The sequence below is a fragment of the Schistocerca serialis genome, chromosome 6 (genome assembly GCF_023864345.2).
Source record: "Schistocerca serialis cubense isolate TAMUIC-IGC-003099 chromosome 6, iqSchSeri2.2, whole genome shotgun sequence".
NCBI lineage: Eukaryota > Metazoa > Arthropoda > Insecta > Orthoptera > Acrididae > Schistocerca > Schistocerca serialis.
In genome coordinates, this window is record NC_064643.1 from 22,840,464 (window position 1) to 22,859,261 (window position 18,798).

At 42.6% G+C, this 18,798-nt stretch overlaps 1 protein-coding gene across 1 annotated transcript in view; it reads right to left on the reverse strand.

The window, feature by feature from the left end:
* Positions 1-1,574: 1,574 nt before the first annotated feature.
* LOC126485158 (GTP 3',8-cyclase-like) overlaps positions 1,575-18,798 on the reverse strand; it is a 293,950-nt gene continuing 276,726 nt past the window's right edge. Inside the window, exon 6 of the mRNA XM_050108829.1 lies at positions 1,575-1,640. The gene's annotated coding sequence lies outside the window, so the exon portion shown is untranslated. The remainder of the gene's footprint in view (positions 1,641-18,798) is intronic.

An 18,798-nucleotide genomic window follows, 5' to 3' on the forward strand; every position in this document is an offset into this window, starting at 1 on the left:
ACTCGACTGAGTCCTTTATGGTTTTTGGCCCCTTTTATCTCTGGACACTTTAAGGCACATAGTGGGAGCACGAAACCTCAAATCAGAAACACACAGATGCACAACTTGACAACACTCGAGATGCACTAGACAAACTTTTGACTTTTGAAACCAGGCTGTGGCAGCCATCAAATGAAAGCATTCGATACATCTATGCCATTTCCTCTGTTCTACCCAAGCCCACGTGGCAACACAACAGGGTGTTGTACATTCACTGTTAAACACTCAGCTTTGATGTACCGACAACAAGTGGAAAGTGTTAGGGGGCGCACTCTAATTGTCGGTTTTGACAGGGCTACGTTGCGCTGCATAGAACAATACTGTATGTACTGTACTACCAAGGAGTTCCAATAGATGGCAGTGGCATGAAACCATGCAATATGAATAAGAAACACACTAGAGCTTCAACCAACACACGCACGAATTGACGATACTTGGACTTTTGACACGCACCAGTGCACTGATTAGCAGTAGATTGCCAAAAAACACCAGCAAATGCTTGGCTCCAGGTGCACGCAAACTGAAACTTGTCAAGTGTCAATCTAGCTAGCCAAAAGTGTAGCTGCACGAGAGTTTACTGTACTTGTTCTCAGATGGCAGTCACAGATGTGAACAGGTTACAATGTACTCAGTACACTACACAGTGATGCTCCCTTGTAGTGGTCTCATGTAGTCAACTGGAACATTGATGATGAGTATGCCCTTACTTTCCAACATCAGGCCACTGTCAGATCCAAATACTCCAAAAATACAGATGTTGCAAGGTTTAACCAGGCGACCAAATGGACATCCACAATGAGGTTTCTTTCAAACTCTCATCAGATAATGCTGTCTCACACCAATATGCAGCACCTTCATATCCTCCAGAGTGATGATTCATCTGACGCTATTTGCATCCCTTATATACCACATGATGCTTGCTAAACAGCAATAAAAACAAAGAACACTAATGAATAATGAAGGAAAAGACAGACTGTTACTTACCATAAAGAAGATACCTTAGGCTGCAGATGGGCAGAATTAAAAGACACTTACATAAAGCTTTCAGCCACAGCCTTCACCAGTAAGTAGTAATCTGCCTTTTCCAATATTGTTGATATTCCTACTGGAGTTTCCATTGTTTCAAGGACACTGATGCTTTTCTGTGAGTGTTTGCTTTATGATGTTTTCTGCATTTTAGCTTTTTTTTAAAAAAAGAAAAAAAAAGAAAGAAAGAAAGAAAGAAAAAGGATTTGTTGCTGGAAAACTTCTGAAGTCCAATAAAGGAGTTACAACAGCCATATATGGTTATCTGGTGGACCTTGCAGAACCAAATTCTAGGGCTGAAATATCTTGTTGACCAATGGGCATTAATCAGAATGAATACTAAATAAAAATTAAATCCAAGTTTACACAAAAAACACAGGTTCTATCACTGTTGTTTTTCGTTCTATTTTGCTCTTATGTTTGCTATGACTTGTTAAACAGAAATTTTCTTTCTATCTATAGAGTTACATTTGCTGTAATGTATCTTACCTCGATGTTGTTTCTTCCTTCTTCTCACTGCTGCCCCAATCATGGCAAGCAAGTCATCCTCACTGCATTTGCTTCGTATTGCATCTCTGAAACAACTGTTAAAACACCCGTTAAACAGTACCAGGCAATTACCACACAGTGAAATGTTGGTACACTAAAAAGGAAGAAAAACTTTGCAGAAATCTTCAACAGTAATCTTGTAGTCTGCAGTAGGCAACAGCAGGATAACAAACCCACTGGACAAGAATGGGAAAGTCATGATAGAAGTTACTTTTATTTTTATAAATAAACAGGTATCTTACACAAATGCTCAAGAGTGTACATAGGATCTTGGGCTGAAGAGGTGGAGCAGAAACTGACATTAGTTTTGTTGAAGAGGGAGTACTGGAACACAGCACAATTTCTTGCAAAATGAAGCCAAATTTATTGATAAACTCTTAATTAATTGCCAAGCTCACTAATGTGATCATTTTACGACAGGTACTTACTGCTTGGAGTATATGTGACTTTTCAGGCTTGCCTGATAGATCTGTTGCAAAAACACTTTGGGTTCCCCACCAGATAACATTATGCAAGTCCCTCCCTCAATATTTAAGTGACACAACGTTTTGGCATCTACAGGTGTTGGTGATTTCCACCATCACTGCTGCAAGATGCAACTGGCAATTTCCACATGACAGCTTTGAAATTTATCATGTGGATGACTATGACCATCATACACTCCGGGAAATGGAAAAAAGAACACATTGACACCGGTGTGTCAGACCCACCATACTTGCTCCGGACACTGCGAGAGGGCTGTACAAGCAATGATCACACGCACGGCACAGCGGACACACCAGGAACCGCGGTGTTGGCCGTCGAATGGCGCTAGCTGCGCAGCATTTGTGCACCGCCGCCGTCAGTGTCAGCCAGTTTGCCGTGGCATACGGAGCTCCATCGCAGCCTTTAACACTGGTAGCATGCCGCGACAGCGTGGACGTGAACCGTATGTGCAGTTGACGGACTTTGAGCGAGGGCGTATAGTGGGCATGTGGGAGGCCGGGTGGACGTACCGCCGAATTGCTCAACACGTGGGGCGTGAGGTCTCCACAGTACATCGATGTTGTCACCAGTGGTCGGCGGAATGTGCACGTGCCCGTCGACCTGGGACTGGACCGCAGCGACGCACGGATGCACGCCAAGACCGTAGGATCCTACGCAGTGCCGTAGGTAACCGCACCGCCACTTCCCAGCAAATTAGGGACACTGTTGCTCCTGGGGTATCGGCGAGGACCATTCGCAACCGTCTCCATGAAGCTGGGCTACGGTCCTGCACACCGTTAGGCCGTCTTCCGCTCACGCCCCAACATCGTGCAGCCCGCCTCCAGTGGTGTCGCGACAGGCGTGAATGGAGGGACGAATGGAGACGTGTCGTCTTCAGCGATGAGAGTCGCTTCTGCCTTGGTGCCAATGATGGTCGTATGCGTGTTTGGCGCCGTGCAGGTGAGCACCACAATCAGGACTGCATACGACCGAGGCACACAGGGCCAACACCCGGCATCATGGTGTGGGGAGCGATCTCCTACACTGGCCGTACACCACTGGTGACCGTCGAGGGGACACTGAATAGTGCACGGTACATCCAAACCGTCATCGAACCCATCGTTCTACCATTCCTAGACCGGCAAGGTAACTTGCTGTTCCAACAGGACAATGCACGTCCGCATGTATCTCGTGCCACCCAACGTGCTCTAGAAGGTGTAAGTCAACTACCCTGGCCAGCAAGATCTCCGGATCTGTCCCCCATTGAGCATGTTTGGGACTGGATGAAGTGCCGTCTCACGCGGTCTGCACGTCCAGCACGAACGCTGGTCCAACTGAGGCGCCAGGTGGAAATGGCATGGCAAGCTGTTCCACAGGACTACATCCAGCATCTCTACGATCGTCTCCATGGGAGAATAGCAGCCTGCATTGCTGCGAGAGGTGGATATACACTGTACTAGTGCCGACATTGTGCATGCTCTGTTGCTTGTGTCTATGTGCCTGTGGTTCTGTCAGTGTGATCATGTGATGTATCTGACCCCAGGAATGTGTCCATAAAGTTTCCCCTTCCTGGGACAATGAATTCACGGTGTTCTTATTTCAATTTCCAGGAGTGTATTTAGAATTCAGAGGATTTCATAGAATACCTGAAGATGCTTAAACTAGAACTTTCAGATCTTTTAGTTAGCTCAAATGTTATATCATTACTTACAAAAGTGCCCCTGCAGCCCTCATTAGAGGTTATTAACAGCAAGTTTGAGAAAGAAATTGTGGTGCTGTTTAAACATGTGCATACCTCATCCTATTTCTTATGTAACACCAACTACTTTAATCAAGTGGACAGTGTTCCCATGGGAGATCCTCTATTTCCCTTAGTAAATATCCAACATTCCTCCTTCTGGCAGAATGCTGAAGAGACATTTGTGGTGTGGCCCACATAATACAGACACTACCTATGTCCCTGCAGCATTTGCACTCGCTCCATCTGAATATTCAGTTCACTGTGGAAGTACAAAAAGATAGCAGCTTACCATTCCTGGATGTCACAGTTAGAAGAAAAGCTGACAGAACACTGGGGCATAGTCTCTACTGCAAACTGATACACGCAGAGTTATATTTGCGGTCCAAAAGTTGCCATCACCCTGCACAATGTGGTAGTGTCTTACACTCCCTGGCACATAGAGCACACGTGATCTCAGACACCAACAGTCTGCCTGGTGAACTGTAAAACCTAATAACAGTGTTGCAGCAGAACGTTTATTCTTGTAAATAGATTTGCAATGTGTTCTGAGCAAAGCAAGTTCAGTGTAGGGATGTAAATGAAGATACTTAGACAAGCATTGCAAATGGCTTTCTTACCATATTTCAGTGGCATGTTTTCAAAAATAGAAAGAATCGCTAGGAGAAACAGAATCAAGTGTGTTTTTCGTCTACCAGCGAAACTAAGGAAGTGTTTGTGTTAAGTTAAAGACAATCTTGACCCTAGAAAACATAGATCATATATAAGATCTGATGCCATTATGGGAAATCTTATATAGGGCAGACACCTCACATTGTGCAAGAACACTGTGTTCAACAGCACTGACAAAAATGCCACCCAGTAAATTAGTGGTAGCAGAGCACTGCCTGAATACAGGGCACCACACGTTTCCCAAGAGGCCATACGGTGGGCAATCTTACCAACAGGAATATGGAATTTTGACTAAGCACTGCCCAGAATCCAGCACTGACTGCCATGAAATTAAAACAGTAGAAACCAGATCCTCCGATGTATGACCTGATGCAGCACCTTGCAGAGAGTTAATTCAGCTTTTAACCACACGAGTGTCCAGAAGTGCAGTCATTGCCCACAACACATAAGCAGAAGGCTACTATGAATGGCATTTCCATCCAACTGGGAGTGCCTGTCCACACATTCGTACTCCTGCTTCTAGCCTGACAAATTTCAATTCTGCTGTGCGAATATCACCAGTCACATCTTGCAGCAGTGATGACAGGACCCACCACTACCTGAAGATGACGAACAGTTGTGTTGGTGAAATATTGCGAGGCTTGCACAAAGTTATTCAGTGGCCAATCTGAGAAGATTTGTATACATTATTTTTCTGTGACACAGGTATTGTGCAGCAAAATGTGATAACTTTCTGCATTTGCCTTTTTGTAAATTTCAAAATACCCCAAAAATTGGTGAGAAACACTGAACATATGACGTAACCAGATGACATACCCCACAGCATGTGCAGCAGTCGGGGTTGAGTGTAAAGGAATGATTGAGCAGTGCAATACTTTCATTTGAGAAAACAGAGCAAATTTCAAAACATTTTGTAAATATGATCTGTTGTAAATGTAGATGTTACAAAATTACTGTCCTTGCTGTAATCAAGCAAAAGCAGTTCTGATTTTGTGTTTTTTGCTTCTGTCACTTCTCTTTTTGTTTACAGACATTAGTTAGTAAAGAAAACAAAGGTCATTTAATGGCGATGATGCTATTCTGAAGTTTACACTCATCTACTTATGGTAGGTTTTCATTGTACTGTACTTTGCAAGAAATCAAGGAAACTGCAAGACCGGTAAATAAAATAATAAACTTCAATATAAATACATAATTGTTTAACACAATGAAAAAATACTGCCTGCCAGATGCAAGACGCAAATCCTGAACGCCATCACTAAAGTCGCACACATGTATCCGTAGCCACAACGATATGAATACTTGACTTGGGTTGGGATGATCAAGTGTGACAGACCAAGAGGCTCAACCACTGCAAGCATGGCAAGGTACATCATCTGGTGACATTTGTCATTCGCTTTTGACACATTTCCCAACATTTGTATCGTATCCAACATTTGTGATCCACTGTGTCTTGTATTAAATTACTTGTCTCAGGGTCATCTACAGTGCTTTGGAGGTTTTTAAATGTTAATACGCATCACCCTGTGTGTGTGTGTGTGTGTGTGTGTGTGTGTGTGTGTGTGTGTGTGTGTGTGAGTATGTGTGTGTATGTGTGTGTTTATATATATGAAACAAATACTAACAAAGAGATAGAGGGCCTGGTGAGTACTTACCTCAGCTCAGTACAGCCGATAGATACACAAAACAGAACAGAAAATTGACGTATCCTAGCTTTCGGAACTTCGTTCCTTCATCAGGGAGGACAGAGGGGAAAAAAGGGGAAGAAGGGAAAGTGGATTCAGTTATTCACAACCCAGGTTATGAAGCAACAGGGGAAAGGTAAACAGGGAGGGTAGCAAAGATGGAGGCATGGATGTCAGAGGGAAGCCAAAGATATTCTACTGTAATTACTGTGCCAGCTTCAAACCAAGGAGGATGAATACAGAAGTAAAGAGTTACATAGTATAAAGATAAACACAACTATGTAGGATAAAAAGATGCGTGAATGGCTAAAGTGGAAAGGGAAAGAGGAGAAGACTAAAGAGTAAATGGGAGTGAGGTTGGTTAACATAGGTTCAGTCCAGGGGGATGGCGGGATGAAAGGATGTGTTGGAGTGCAAGTTCCCATCTCCGCAGTTCCGAGGTACTGGTGTTGGGTGGGAGAAGCCAAATGGCACATATGGTGTAGCAGGTTCCTAGGTCCCTAGAATTATGCTGGAGGGCATGCTCCGCTACTGGGTATTGGACATCTCCTAGGTGGACAGTTCGTCTGTGCCCATTCATGCGCTCAGCCAGTTTAGTTGTCGTCATACCAATGTAAAAGGCTGTGCAGTGCAGGCATGTCAGCTGATAAATGACGTGCTGTCTCACATGTGGCCCTGCCTTGAGTTGTGTATGTTATACCAGTAGCGGGGCTGGAGTAGTTGGTTGTGGGGGGATGCATGGGGCAGGTTTTGCATCGGGGTCGGTTACAGGGGCAGGAACCGCTGGGTAGAGAAGGTGGTCTGGGAATATTGTAGGGTTTGACAAGGATGTTACGGAGGTTAGGGGGTCGGCAAAAGGCAACTCTGGGTGGTGTGGGGAGAATATTGTCAAGGGATGATCTCACTTCAGGGCTTGACTTGAGAAATTCATATCCGTGGCGGAGTAATTAGTTGATGTATTCGAGGCCAGGATAATATTTTGTGACAAGGGGGATGCTTCTGTGTGGTCTGGGGGTAGTAACATTGTTGTTGGGTGGGGAGGAATGTATTGTTTGGGAGATCTGTTTGTGGACAAGGTCTGCAGGATAGTTGTGGGAGAGGAAAGCACTGATATATAATATAATACAGGGAAACATTCCAAATGGGAAAAATATATCTAAAAACAAAGATGATGTAACTTACCAAACGAAAGCGTTGGTATGTTGATAGACATACAAACAAACACACACACAAAATTCAAGCTTTCGCAACCCACAGTTGCTTCATCAGGAAAGAGGGAAGGAGAGGGAAAGACGAAAGGATGTGGGTTTTAAGGGAGAGGGTAAGGAGTCATTCCAACCCTGGGAGTGGAAAGACTTACCTTAGGGGGGAAAAAGGACAGGTATACACTCGCACACACACACACACACACACACACACACACACACACATATATCCATCCGCACATATACAGACACAAGCAGGGTATATGTGCGGATGGATATGTGTGTGTGTGTGTGTGTGTGTGTGTGTGTGTGTGTGTGTGTGTGTGTGTGTGTGTGTGTGCGAGTGAGTGTGTGTGTGTGTGTGTGTGTGTGTGTGGCATACTGGTCTGAACTATGCAGCCTTCAAATGGAAGTTTTTTGATCACTCCTTATTTTGCACCCTGCCACCTTGGCAATATGTACCGCAAATCATCAGACAGACGACCTTCCTGCATGCTTCGAGCATCCCCCGGTGCTGTTCCGAACCAATGCTAATCTTTGTAACTGTGACGAGCAGTGTGCAGATTGCATCTTTGTATCCCACAAAGAGGTGACAGTTCCCAGTGGCATGAATGGTTACTGTTTATTGACTGTCACTGAGTTGGTGAGTCATTTGCTACATTGTGGCCCACCTGTTCGCTGCTAAAGCCATGCTAGTCAGTGGTAACCCCTGTCAATGATATCCTGTTGCCCATAGCAGTTCACTCTGCTGATTGTGGTAGTATTTTCCTTGAATAAATCTGCTCACAGTACACCTTTGACACTGTGGTACAAGAAAGCCCAATGACTACACACCCATATAGAATAAGTGTCTCGAGCCATGGTTACCCACGATATGGCAGTGATAAAATCACCCTGTGATCAACCGTCACACTGCAGCTGTAAGCTGCACCTCCTTTTTCAGAATACTCAGGTTTATTAATTTGAAGTAAATCAGATCTTTTGCAGGAAGGTTTAACAAAAAGAGCACATCCACGAAAGGATGAAACCATGTCTAATTAACTGGAACACAAAATTAATAATTAGTGGTGACAAAGATCCTCTGCAATAAAAAATAATGTCCACTTACTTCATGTATTAGTCTTCAAGTGACAGAATATATGTAACTGTGTCCTTCTTATTTACACTGATTAAACAATGGAAATTCCAGGTAGGAATATCAACAGTGCAGAGAAAGATAGATCACTATTTACCATAAAGAAAACAAAGTTGCACACAGGCACAACACACAAGCAAGCACTCCACGCGCGCACGCACGCACACACACACAGAGAAAAAAAAACTGCCAAGTCCAGCAGCTAGGGGCAAGCTACTGGAGTTGTCAGTCATATGTGTGTGACACGTGCTTGCCTGTGTGTATGAATGTGTGTGTTTCTCTGTATCTCTTTTGCTGATGAAGGCTGTGACCGAAAGCTTTGTGTAAGTGCCTTTTTAATTGTGCCTGTCTACAATGTAACATGTCTCCTTTACAGTAAGCAGCAATCTATGTTTTCCTATATTTTTCATTTACACAGATGTAATTAACAAATCAGAGTCTATTTATTCCAGAGAAGTGACAGTTTGTTCATGACAGTTCAGCACAAATCTGATTTTTTATATACAGCAAGGCTACCTATAAATTATTCTGTGTGCCAGTGTTCATGCTGACTATAGGGATTCACACGGATCATGTGTAATTTGACATCTGGTCCTGTAAACTTACTTCTGCTCAACGTGAAAAATTCTCCAATCCACATTTTATAATTAACCTTAGCATATCAAATAATGCACCCTTCGATATAACTGCTTATTGTCCACTTCCCATCACTCTATTCCCAATGTCAACCCAGTTGACCTCTTCTTCTAATCCAAAAACCATGGTTGACTCAATGTTTGCTATTGCAAGCTATTGCTATTGCAGCACAAAAGTGCCAGAGGCACCAGTAATGATATATAATTAAAAATACTAGAAAGTAAGGCTCACTGGTCCGTACATGCTAAGACAAACACTACAAGTGTGTAAGACACCGCGCTCTCACACAACAAGTACAAGGTCTGAATACATTCCATTTACGATACACTAAACTGTTTCATTCACGGTGCAATATACATACTCTCTCCCCAATAAACAGAATAGTTATAACTCAATTGTTCACAAGTGTATATTACGACTCTTGCCACAGCTATGCAGTCAGTATGCCACAGGGGTGCCATAGAAAGGGATCAGGTTCAATTCCTTGTAGAGCCGGGAAATTCTGCTCGGTGGACGGACTGGAATAGGGTACACTCTGCTTGTAGTTCCAGCTGAGGAGCTACTCAAGTGAGAAGCAGTGTCTTCAACTTCTGGAAGTTGATAACAGCCTGGAGAGTTGTATACTGTCCCCCTAACTCTCCATAGATACGAGGGTCGGTCAAAAAGTAATGCCTCCCATTTTTTTTCTACTTAAAGAAATTAAGTTAAGTGAAAAATTTGAATTTGGCGCCATTCCTCAAACCTTCTTCTGCAATCCACTGCAGTAGTAACTTTCTGTGTCAACAGGTGGCAGCACAGCAGAAGTTTGTAAGATGGGCGACATCGATGTTCGTTTGAGACAGCGTTGTGTGATTGAATTCTTGAATGCAGAAGGTGAAACGCCCATACGCATTCATGAAAGACTGAAGAAGGTGTATGGTGTTGTGACAGTGGATGTCAGCACTGTTAGACGATGGGTTCGTCGTAAGGAAGCTGAAGGGCAAACACCGTTGACTGACGAAAAGCGGAGCGGCAGGCCGGTGAGTGCAGTGACTCCAAACAACATTCAGCAAGTTGATGACATCATTCGTGGTGACCGTCGGGTGACTGCAGATGAAGTGTGTCGCATTATTTCTCTTAGTAAAGGCAGTGTGATCACGATTATTAAACAATTGGGGTACTCAAAAGTTTGTGCACTGTGGGTTCCAAGAATGTTAACCGATCAGAATAAAGAGGCAAGGAAAACAATAGCCTCCCAACACTTGCAGCGCTTCCATTTGGAGGGAGATGAGTTTCTGAAAAAAATTGTGACCGGGGACGAAACATGGGTGCATTTTTTTGAGCCCGAATCAAAGAGGCAGTCAATGGAGTGGCGTCACACAAGCTCGCCGAGGAAGAAAAAATTCACAACTGTGCGATCGGCAGGGAAAGTTATGGCAACAGTTTTCTGGGATACAGAGGGTGTGATTCTGGTTGATTTTTTGGAGCAGGGATGCACAATAAATTCTGTTCAATACGTCACAACCCTCAACAAACTTAAAGCACGTCTTCAGCGAGTTCGCCCAACAAAATCAATGGCAGATGTTCTTCTTTTGCATGACAATGCAAGACCACACACCAGTCGTCACACCTCTGACGAGACTGTCAAAATTGGATGGGAAGTTTTGCCTCATCCCCCATACAGCCCTGACCTGGCACCATCAGACTTCCATCTGTTCGGGCCACTAAAAGAAGCTCATCATGGGATTCATTTTGAAGATGAGGAGGCCATCAAAACATCCGTGCGTCAATGGCTTAGGAAGCAGAGCTGTGATTTTTACCGTGCTGGGATACATGCCCTTGTTCAAAGATGGACCAAAACTGTAGAGATGGGTGGAGATTACATTGAAAAATGACAAAATGATCCTCAATGTTGTGGTTTTCAACCCATGTAATTGCATTTAAATTTCCTGACAATTAAACGTAGAAAAAAAAATAGGAGGCATTACTTTTTGACTGACCCTCGTATATAGTAGAGGACATCTCTCGAAGGGCATTGCGTGGTCTTCTGGGCCCAATGCAGAGTTCCTTTATCAATGTATATTGTATATCACCACTTGTACACACTCATCAGCACAGTACTATATTGTCTCTTCGCGTGGCAAATTTTTATTCCCTTGTTTCCAGATCAAGATTTTTCCACTTCCTCTTCTTCTTCTTCTTCTTCTTCTTCTTCTTCTTTTTTTTTTTTTTTTTTTTTTTTTTTTTTTTTTTTTTTTTTTTTTTTTTTACTTGTACCACACATATTCCACACGGTTTATGCTCACTCCTTCAATGATACTTCCTATCCTCCTCTAGTGTCCGAGTTGTCCCTGCTTTCCTGCGTGTTTGTTGGTTTAAACACCCTTGTTTCAAAAGAGAGTGACAGCTTCGATACAGTCTTGTCAACATTTTGTATTTTTATTTAGCAATTATTGTTTGAGCCTTATAGGCGAATGTCACAAGATATTGTCAACCACTGCATTCACTAGATTGGAATGGGGTTCATGGTAACTTATCAATTCATTTTTTAAGTTGCTGTTATCTTTTTCATCTTATCTTGGACTAGCTTTTCCATACTCCCACTCTATTTTACGTAGTCAAACAGTTATCTGCCCTTGCAAACTTGCTCCTTTACTACCAAGTTAACTAATACTGGGCAGCCTAACAGAAGTTCCAATATCCAGTCTTTCACCACAATTCACCTACACACACTTTTCACTCACTGATTTTCTTTTTTCAATGTCATAAATATTTTGCTTTCACAGACTGCTGTGCTATGAACATAAAATTGTAGGAACATCTGCCTCACAGGTCATTTTTTTTTTTATTAAAGAATATGTTCCTTGCTTATTCCTATTTGCTTCTGATACATTTCCATTCTCACTTTTATTTTGTTTTGATCCATTTCTTTTTTCTTTGATAGACAAGTCAAACAACAATGGCAATATGTTGCAGCCCCTTGTGTTTCACCCTACTTACTACGAACTTACTTTTCTTAGCTTCCAATTTTATTAGTCATTTGGTTTTTAAGATACTTAAATTAATTGTTTGTCCCTGTATTTTTATATCTTATTTTACCTTCGGTTGATAAAGGATTTCTGGTATGCTCACAAAGAGAGAGCTGATTCTTCCCACCCCTCACCCCCCTTACCTTGTCCTGAAGCAAACTTATCGCCAAGTATCTTGCAGTTTTTTTCCTATTATTAATCTCTTAGTCTAGTCATCAATTTAAAAGTGTCAGTTGTTGGTCCCATTGTCTAATAATTTGTACATTTATACACATGAAGTTCCAATTTTTATTTGGAACATATAGACTCTGATAATCATGAATCACAGTTCAAATGGCTCTGGGCACTATAGGACTTAACATCTGAGCCAAGGCAGGATTCAAACCTGCGACCGTAGCAGTCACGCAGTTCTGGACTGAAGCGCCTAGAACCGCTCGGCAACAGTGGCTGACGAATCATAGTTACCATCACATGGACAGAAATATTGTGTTAACTTTATTACAACATAGGGACATAACTAAAAATGTCTTTACATAATTTCCAGTTCTGATTACTTTCCTTTAATTTAATCTCACAAATAGGTTAGTGTAACATGATGTTGACAGAGGCAAATTATATATACTCACAAATTATTTAGCTAGAGGTATCTGGTTTGTATGTCTGGGAGGGAGGAGGGTGCAAGCTGAAAACTTCAAGAAAAGATTACTCATTTCATACCTGCTGGATTTAACTGCAGTTTATCTCTTCCATATACCAACCACATACCTAATGTGCATGGCAAACAGTTTGAAAGTATTATTCTATACTCAGCATTTGGAACTATCAGTTCCTTAATGAGAGAGGAAAGAGGGATAAGTTTCTGAAGGTCTCAAAGGTCACTCGGACTCCATGACTAATGTGAGGACAAGAGGAACAAATGTGTCTATAAGAAGTTTTGGAATTTCACCTCCTGGAGGTAAAATACTGATCAGTCTGTCAGTCTTCTAGTAATTTTATGGTTTCCTCACATGAATTTTCACTTGGACACGATTATTCTATGTTTCATCACTCACCTGAGAGATATCTCTGAATTCCCAAAGAGACACACCTTCAAATTGCCATCAGCTGTTATCCGTAAACGGTTGCACGTGCCACAGAAGTGTTCACTCATTGAGGTAATAAATCCCACATGTCCCTTGAAGCCCGGCACATGGTATGCCTGCAAAAAGAAATTGTAAGAAAATAGCTACTGCTGTTGTGAAAATACTATAAATGTGTTGCTCACCAAGTGGAGGAAGGAGAAAATGTGCATTAAGGGGAGTTTGAACGCCATATCCTGACAATGTTAAATTTAGTGACTTAACTTCCCCGTATTTCAGGAACAACTGTAGCCATTGACAAGAAACTTTTACAGGACATTAAACTATATGCTCTGAGTCTTACAATAATTGCATTTCAGCCACTGCTTTTGGAAATACAATTTTTTAATTACACAGTTAAAATTTTGTGTACTTTTTTGTATGTTATTCTAAATAATTTTATTTATACATAACATTATGTTCTTCTTTTAGTTCAGAAGGCTCAGGATACATACTTAAAATTTGAATTCGCTATTCGAATTAGTTACTGAGATTTAGGGAAAAATGCAAGACAAAATGTAAATTTTCAGGAAGAGTTTTTAAAGTTTTAATAGACTGTAACTCAATATATGCTTAACATTTTATTTTTAGTCACTCAGAAGCACCCTGCACCATACTGTATATCATCCTCTTGATCTTTTTTAAGTTTTTTCTTGTTTTCTTCTTTCTGGACTCTGTAGTGGCCAACTGTGCTGCATACTCTGCTATACCAGTGCAAACCTTGTCCATCCATTCAAATTCTCTGATGCAGTTTGCTCCAGAATTAATTCCCATATGTTGTAGCACTTTCACGCTACCAATGTTGCCATCAGTAAAAGCAATAACAGCATGACTGACCCCCACTTTAGTGTCTTCATTACAAGAAAAACATTTTTTGGTCTACATCTACATCCATACTCCTCAAGCCACCTGATGGTGTAGGGTACCTTGAGTACCTCTATTGGTTCTCCCTTCTATTCCAGTCTCGTATTGTTCGTGGAAAGAAGCATTGTCGGTATGCCTATGTGCGGGCTCTAATCTCTCTCATTTTATCCTCATGGTCTCTTTGCGAGATATACGTAGGAGGGAGCAATATACTGCTTGACTCCTCGGTGAAAGTATGTTCTTGAAACTTCAACAAAAGCCCGTACCGAGCTACTGAGCGTCCCCCCTGCAGAGTCTTCCACTGGAGTTTATCTAACACCTCTGTAACTCTTTCCCGATTACTAAATGATCCTATAACGAAGCATGCTGCTCTCTGTTGGATCTTCTCTATCTCTTCTATCAACCCTATCTGGTACGGATCCCACACTGCTGAGCAGTATTCAAACAGTGGGCGAACAAGTGTACTGTAACCTAATTCCTTTGTTTTCGGATTGCATTTCCTTAGGATTCTTCCAATGAATCTCAGTCTGGCATCTGATTTACCCACGATCAACTTTATATGATCATTCCATTTTAAATCACTCCTAATGCATACTCCCAGATAATTTATGGAATTAACTGCTTCCAATTGCTGACCTGCTATATTGTAGCTAAATGATATGGGATCTTTCTTTCTATGTATTCGCAGCACATTACACTTGTCTACATTGAGATTCAATTGCCATTCCCTAAACCATGCATCAATTCGCTGCAGATCATCCTGCATTTCAGTACCATTTTCCATTGTTGCAACCTCTCGATATACCACAGCATCATCCGCAAAAAGCCTCAGTGAACTTCCGATGTCATTCACAAGGTCATTTATGTATATTGTGAATAGCAACGGTCCTACGACACTCCCCTGCAGCACACCTGAAATCACTCTTACTTCGGAAGACTTCTCTCCATTGAGAATGACATGCTACGTTCTGTTATCTAGCAACTCTTCAATCCAATCACATAATTGGTCTGATAGTCCATATGCTTTTATTTTGTTCATTAAACGATTGCGGAGAACTGTATCGAACGCCTTGTGGAAGTCAAGAAACACAGCATCTACCTGGGAACCCGTGTCCATGGCCCTCTGATTCTCGTGGACGAATAGCGCGAGCTGGGTTTCACACGATCGTCTTTTTCGAAACCCATGCTGATTCCTACAGAGTAGATTTCTAGTTTACAGAAAAGTCATAATATTCAAACATAATACATGTTCTAAAATTCTACAACTGATCGATGTTAGAGATATAGGTCTACAGTTCTGCACATCTGTTCGACGTCCCTTCTTGAAAACGGGGATGACCTGTGCCCTTTTCCAATTCTTTGGAACGCTACACTCTTGTAGAGACCTACGGCACATTACTGCAAGAAGGGGGGCAAGTTCCTTCACATACTCTGTGTAAAACTGAACTGGTATCCCATCAGGTCCAGCGGCCTTTCCTCTTTTGAGTGATTTTAATTGTTTCTCTATCCCTCAATTTCAATATCTACCATTTTGTCATCTGTGCGACAATCTAGAGAAGGAACTACAGTGCAGTCTTCCTCTGTGAAACAGCTTTGGAAAAAGACATTTAGTATTTCGGCTTTAGTCCACCATCCTCTGTTTCAGTACCTTTTTGGTCACAGAGTGTCTGGACATTTTGTTTTGATCCACCTACCGCTTTGACATAAGAGCAAAATTTCTTAGGATTTTCTGCCAAGTCAGTACATAGAACTTTACTTTCGAATTCATTTAACGCCTCTCGCATGGCCCTCCTCACATTACATTTCGCTTTGCGTAATTTTTGTTTGTCTGCAAGGTGTTGGCTATGTTTATGTTTGCTGTGAAGTTCCCTTTGCTTCCTCAGCAGTTTTCTAACTCGGTTGTTGTACCACGCTGGCTCTTTTCCATCTCTTATGAGCTTGATTGGCACATACTCATCTAACGCATATTGTACGATGGTTTTGAACTTTGTCCACTGATCCTCAACACTATCTGTACTTAAAACAAAACTTTTGTGTTGAGCCATCAGGTACTCTGAAATCAGATTTTTGTCACTTTTGCTAACCAGAAAGATTTTCGTACCTTTTTTAATATTTCTATTTATGGCTGAAATCATCGATGCAGTAACCGCTTTATGATCACTGATTCCCTGTTCTGCGTTAACCGTTTCAAATAGTTCGGGTCTGTTTGTCACTAATATGTTATCGCCATGCATCAGTTCTCTGTTTAACTGCTCAAGGTAGTTTTCAGATAAAGCTCTTAAAAAATTTCACTGGATTCTTTGTCCCTGCCACCCATTATGAAAGTTTGAGTCTCCCAGTCCATATCGGGCAAATTAAAATCTCCACCCAGAACTATAACATGTTGGGCAAATCTAATCGAAATATTTTCCAAATTATCCTTCAGGTGCTCAGCTACAACAGCTGCTGAGCCAGGGGGCCTATAGAGACATCCAATTACTATGTCTGAGCCTGGTTTAACCGTGACCTTCACCTAAATTATTTCACATTTCGGATCTCCGTCAACTTCCTTCGATACTATTGCACTTCTTATCACTTTAAACATGCCTCCCCCTTCACTTTCCAGCCTGTCTCTGCGGTATACATTCCAATCTGAGTTTAGAATTTATTATTGTTTACATAGGGTTTCAGCCAACTTTCTGTCCCTAGTACTATGTGGGCATTGTGACCGTTTATTAATGAGAGCAGTTCTGGGACCTTTCTATAGACGCTCCTGCAGTTTACTATTAGCACATTAATATTGTTATTCCCTGTTGCATTTTGTCTACTCCTACCTTGCCGCATCTCAGGAGGTGTCTTGTCGGGCCTAGGGAGGGAATTCTCTAACCTAAAAAACCCACATGTGCACTCCACACATACTCCGCTACACTTGTAGCCACTTCCTGCATGTAGTGCACGCGTGACCTATTCAGGGGGACCCTACATTTCTCCACCCGATAGCGGATGTCGAGAAATTTGCACCCCAGATCTCCGCAGAATCGTCTGAGCCCCTGGTTTAAGCCTTCCACTCGGCTCCAAACCAGAGGACCACTATCGGTTCTCGGAACGATACTACAAATAGCTATCTCAGATTCCACCCCGCGAGGCTTTCCGCCTTCACCAACTCCACTAACCGCCTGTATGAACTGAGGATGACCTCTGAACCCAGACGGCAGGAGTCATTGGTGCCGACATGAGCAACAATTTGCAGTCGGGTGCACCCAGTGCTCTCTATCACTGCCGGCACGGCCTCCTCCACATCTCGGATGAGACCCCCGGCAAGCAGACAGAGTGAACACTGTCCTTCTTCCCCGACCTTTCCGCTATTTCCCTAAGGTGCTCCATCACCCGCCTAACGTTGGAGCTCCCAATAACTAATAAACCCCTCCCCCCATGTGCCTGCTCAGACCTTGCTGAAGGAGTGGCCACATGTCCACTCACAGGCAGAACAGGCGATGCCACACAGCCAGCCTCCACACTGACCCTCCGCCTCGTGCGCCGCGAATGCTGCTGAACCCGCCACTCCCCTTGGGAAGAGGGTGGCCCAACCGCGCCCGGTACCCGCAAAGATGTGTCGACAGAAGGGTCAGTGGGTGAAGCATGTATCACCTGGGGTGTACCATGCAAAGCACCAGACTCCCCACTGCCGCTACACTCCAAGGCAGCAGCCTGAAGATGGGTAACCGCGGCCATCAACACGTTCAGCTGTTCGCGAACAGTGGCCAGCTCCACCTGTGTCCATACACAGCAGTCACACATCCTATCCATCCTAAGAAATCAATTTACTGTAGAGAGTTAATCAACTTATAACTAGACTGCTAATTCACTAAAGGTGGCTGATAGTTGACTAAACTGTGGTTACTAGACACTTCCTGTAGAAAACAATGAAAATAGCCCTACCTGTCTCTGGACTGTATTGAAAACAAACACTAGCACTACTGGCACTATGGCTTACTAAACGGACTCTCTCTGACTGTATTCAAAACAAACACAAAATCTATGGAACACTATTACTAGCACTCGACAATAAAAAGCTTCCTAAAAGCAAAAACACATGGAAGAAGAAGTGACAAGTAAGAAAAATAGAGTTAATACTTAAATTAGCGTAGCTCGCTGCACAGCAGACATGACGCAGACGGCAGTTACGACAACACTGACACTATAAGATTATTGAACGACTCATTGGGATTTTGAGTCTGACAATGCAGACACTTCTTCAATAATTCCAGATTGCCAGGTCTCTGTAAACAGGTTTTATGATATCCACAACTGCTGCTGGGATAGAATGTTTATGGCTGTATGACCTGTTTAAGTACTGGGCATTGGGGTAATTGCACCATGAACCAGATCCAGGAGGGCAAAGATGGTGTACTGGTTTATCATCAGCTGACAGTCTCTGGAAGAAGGTAGCCCGTACTGCCTGCTTCAATTTCAACAAATCCTCAGTATTATTTCTAATGGCAATCTCATAATACTGTTGTAATTGATCAATCATTTTGTCTGTCAGCCTGCTTCTTATGGTCTTACCACCTGAAAGTTTCTTGTCTCTCAAACTTTGTTTCAACTTCCTCAATCTGGTACCCATCCTCTTCTGGACATGACCAACACATTCCAGTTCTGTGATAGGCTTCTCACCATAA